General features: G+C 42.1%; 1 non-coding gene across 1 annotated transcript; it reads left to right on the forward strand.

Annotated features, from left to right (window-relative positions):
• The first annotated feature begins 349 nt into the window (after positions 1-349).
• Positions 350-421, forward strand: trnac-gca (transfer RNA cysteine (anticodon GCA)). The gene has a single exon. It is a non-coding gene; the product is annotated as a tRNA-Cys (tRNA).
• Positions 422-4,560: the final 4,139 nt, after the last annotated feature.

Consider the following 4,560-nt stretch of genomic DNA (forward strand, 5'->3'; position numbering starts at 1 on the left):
GCTGCAAGTTTCCCTCCAAGCCACACTCCATCCTGACTTGGAATGGTATCACTGTTCTTTGGCTGTTGTTGGGCCAAAATCCATGAAATCCCCCTTAAACAGTCTTGTGGATGCACCTGCACCACATGGACATGCAGCGATTGAAGAAGGCTGCTCAGCACCGCCTCCTGAATGGTAATTAGTGATGGGCAATGAAAACACTATTCTAGCCAGCAAGACCCACTTCCTGTGAAAGAATATACAAATTGGAATATACAAATTGCCCTGTAAACAATTTCCTGATGAATACTGAGCATATTGTCCCTCACAATCTGCTACAGAAATGTTTAGGCTTTACAGTTACACGTAAGGGGGTATAGCTCAGTGATAGAGCATTTGACTGCAGATCAAGAGGTCCCTGGTTCAAATCCAGGTGCCCCCTCATCAAGTCAATGTAGGAGCACATGATCTATTTTGTTATCTGCCCAAGGAATACAGCAACCAGCAAGGAATACCACACAGGTTAAAGTGATCCAATCCATTCTGCTCCATTTTGGCTCCTATGCAGAGCTAACTAATTCACCTCATAACTTTGATTTTTTTATCCTCTTTGCCCTGCAAAACATTCCCCTTTCAGTGTGTATCCATGTCTCATGAACTCATTCCTGGATCTTTTCAGCGGCCGGAGCTTGTCACTGGGTGTAGCTCAGTGACTGCAGTTCAACAGGATTTCTGCTTGATATGCAGATACCCCCTTATAAAATCAGCTTCTAGGTCAAATCATATGCATTCATCTATCCGACAACCCTAGAATCAAATAGCAGGTGACCATAATCCAATGGTCCTGAAATAGTCCTGTGGATGTACCTACATCATGTGGATATGTGGTGATTCCAGAAGGTGGTTCAGCACCACCTTCTCATGGGTAATTAGGGATGGGCAATAAAAATGCTATTTTAACCAGTGACTCCCACTTCCTGTGAAAGAAGATAAAAAATTGCTTGCCCTGTAAATGATTTCCTGATAAGTACCAAGCATGTTGTCTCTTAATTTTTGCCATGAAACGTTTTGTTGTTTCCACTTTGCTTTAGGGGGTGTAGCTCAGTGGTAGAGCACTTGACTACAGATTGCAAGATCCCGCTGGAACAAATCTAGGTTCCCCCTTATAAAGCCAACGTAAGAACAAGTAGCATGTTTTGTTTTCTGCCCAAGGTTCATAGCAACCAGCAAGGAATGCCATGCAGCTGAAAACAATCCAATCCATTCTTGCTCCATTTTGGCTCCTATGCAGAGCTGACCAATTCATCTCACAACTTTGAGTTTTTTTATCCTCTTTGCCCTGCAAAACATTCCCCTTTCAGTGCGTATCCATGTCTCTCTTGAATTCGTTACTGAATCTTTTCAGTAGCCAGGGCTTGCGTCCCTGGGTGTAGCTCAACGAGAGAGCATTTGACTGCAAGTCAACAGGTTTCTGTTTGATATCAACGTACCCCTTACAAAACCAGCCTCTAGGTCAAATCATATCCATTCATCTATCCAACAACCATAGAATCAATTAGCAGGGGACCATATTCCAATTCCTCTGGCTCTGTGGTGCAGGTAACTAAATTCTACCAGAACTCTGGAGAATCGCATAGCTAGGGTCGTAGATAGGGCTTTAAACTAAATAGTGGCGGGGGGAGGGTTCAGTTACATGGAAATATAAAAAATCAAAGTTTAAGGAGAGGGTAAGAGTGCAGGTTAGTGACGAGGCTGATTGCTATCAAAAAGTGAAAGGAAGGGACAGAGTGTGTGAACGCCATATTGCACCAAAGAGTCACATAAGAGTAGGGAAAATTGACAATAGGGCAAACTTAAAGGCTTTGTACCTGAATGCGCATAGCATTAACTAATGAGTTAACAACGCAAACAGAGATAAAGAGGTATGATTTGGTGGCAATTACTGAGACGTGGTTACAAGGAGAACAGGTTTGGGAGTTGAATATCCAAGGGTACTCAGTGTTTTGGAAGGAAAGGCAGGAAGGGAAAGGAGGTGGTGTAGCTTTGTTAGTAAAGGAAGAGATCAGTGCTATAGTGAGGAATGATACAGGCATTGGAGAGCATGACGTAGAGTCAGTCTGGGTAGAAATAAGAAATAGCTAGGGAAAGAAATCCCTGGTGGCAGTAATCTATAGGTCTCCAAACAGTAGTTTAGCAGTAGGGCACAGTATAAACCAGGAAATATTAGGAGCATGTAAGAAAGGCATGACAATAATCATGGGTGATTTTAATATGCATGGACTGGACTAATCAAATTGGCAAGGGTAGCCTTGAGGGAGAGTTCATAGAGTGTATTAGAGATTGTTTCTTGGAGCAATATGTTGTGGAACCAACCAGGGAGCAGGCTATTCTAGATTTGGTTTTGTGTAATGAGATGGGATTAATTAATGATCTCATAGTAAAGGATCCTCTAGGGAAGAGTGATCATAGCATGCTAGAATTTCAAGTTCAGTTTGAGAGCGAGAAACGTGAGTCCCACACTAGTGTTCTGGAGTTTAACAAAGGTAACTACATAGGCATGAGGGCAGGTTTGGCCCTCGTGGAATTGTCAGGAAGACTACAAGGTAGGACAGTTGATGAACAGTGGCAGGTATTTAAGGAGATATTCAATTCCTCCCAAGTAAAATATATTGCAAAGAGGAAGAAAGATGGTAAGAGGGAGATAAAGCATCCATGGCTAAGCAAGGAAGTTAAAGATAACTTAAAGGCAAAAACTAAGGCACACCAAATTGCAAAGGTCAGTGGCAGGCTGGAAGATTGGGAAATTTAAAGATCAACAAAGGGTTACTAAAAAAATAATAAAAAGAGCAAAAGTAAATTATGAAAGAAAACTAATGCAAAATCTAAAAACTGATAGCAAAAGCTTCTACGAGTATATAAAAGGAAAGAGAGCAGCTAAAGTGAATGTTGGTCCCTTGGAGGACTAGGCTGGGGAGCTAATAGTGGGCAACGCAGAAATGGCAGAGATGCTTAATCAATGTTTTGCCTCAGTTTTCACGGCGGAGGACACTAGTACCACCCCAATAGTAACAGGTTTTGCAGAGGGTATAGAGAAGGAGGAACTTAGAACAATCACCATCACTAGAAAAAAAGTACTGAGCAAACTATTGGGATTAATGGGTGACAAGTCCCCAGGACCTGATGGCCTACATCCCAGGGTCTTAAAGGAAGTGGCAGTGGAGATAGTGGATGCGTTGGCTATAATATTCCAAAATTCCCTGGATTCTGGAAAGGTTCCAGTGGATTGGAAAAATGCTAATATAACACCCTTATTCAGAAAGAGGGGGGAGGGTGGGGGGGGACGACAGAAAGTAGGAAGCTATAAATCAGTTAGTTTAACATCTGTCGTTGGGAAATTGTTGGAATCCATTATTAGGGAAGTAGTAATGGGGCATTTAGAAAGTTAAAATGCAATCCATCAGAGTCAGCATGGCTTTATGTAGAGTAAATCGCGTTTGACTAATTTGCTAGAGTTCTTTGAAGATGTGACAAGCAAAGTGGATAATGGGGATCCTGTATATGTAGTATATCTAGACTTCCAGAAGGCCTTTGATAAGGTGCCGCACAAAAGATTAATACACAAGTTAAGATCACACGGAATTAGGGGTAATATACTAGCTTGGATAGAGGATTGGCTAACTAACAGAAAGCAGAGAGTTGGGATAAATGGGTCTTTTTCTGGATGGCAAGCTGTAACTAGTGGGGTGCCACAGTGGTTGGTCCTTGGGCCCCAACTATTTACAATCTATATTAATGACTTGGATTGACCTGGATAGAAGGTACTATAGCTAAATTTGCAGATGACACCAAAATAGGTGGGAAAGTAAATTGCAATGAAGAAATAAGAAATTTACAAATGGATATGGACAGGTTAGGTGAATGGGCCAAAATTTGGCAGATGGAGTTTAACGTGGATAAGCGTGAGGTTATCCATTTTGGTCAGGAGAATAAAAAGGCAACTTATTACTCAAATGGAGAGAAACTTCAGAATGCTTCAGTGCAGAGGGGTCTGGGTGCCCTTGTGCATGAATCGCTGAAAGCTAGTATGCAGGTACAGCAGGTAATAAGGAAGGCAAATGGAATTTTGGAATTTTATTGCTAAAGGAATAGATTGTAAAAATAGGGAAGTGTTGTTGCAACTGTACAAGGCATTGGTGAGACCGCACCTGGAGTACTGTGCACAGTTTTGGTCCCCTTACTTGAGGAAGGATGTAGTTGCACTGGAGGCGGTTCAGAGGAGGTTCACTAGATTGATTCCAGAGATGCGGGGCTTGTCTTATGAGGAGAGATTGAGCAAGTTAGGCTATACTCGCTAGAGTTTAGAAGGATGAGAGGAGATCTAATTGAGGTATATAAGATGCTAAAGGGGATAGACAAAGTAGACGTGAAGCGGATATTTCCCCTTGTGGGGCATTCTAGATGAGAGGCCATAGTTTTAGGCTAAGGGGTGGTAGATTTAAATCAGAAATGAGGAGGAATTACTTTTCTCAAAGGGTCGTGAATCTGTAGAATTCACCACCTCAGAGTGCAGTGGATGCCGGG

The sequence above is a fragment of the Cetorhinus maximus genome, chromosome 25, assembly GCF_964194155.1.
Source record: "Cetorhinus maximus chromosome 25, sCetMax3.hap1.1, whole genome shotgun sequence".
NCBI lineage: Eukaryota > Metazoa > Chordata > Chondrichthyes > Lamniformes > Cetorhinidae > Cetorhinus > Cetorhinus maximus.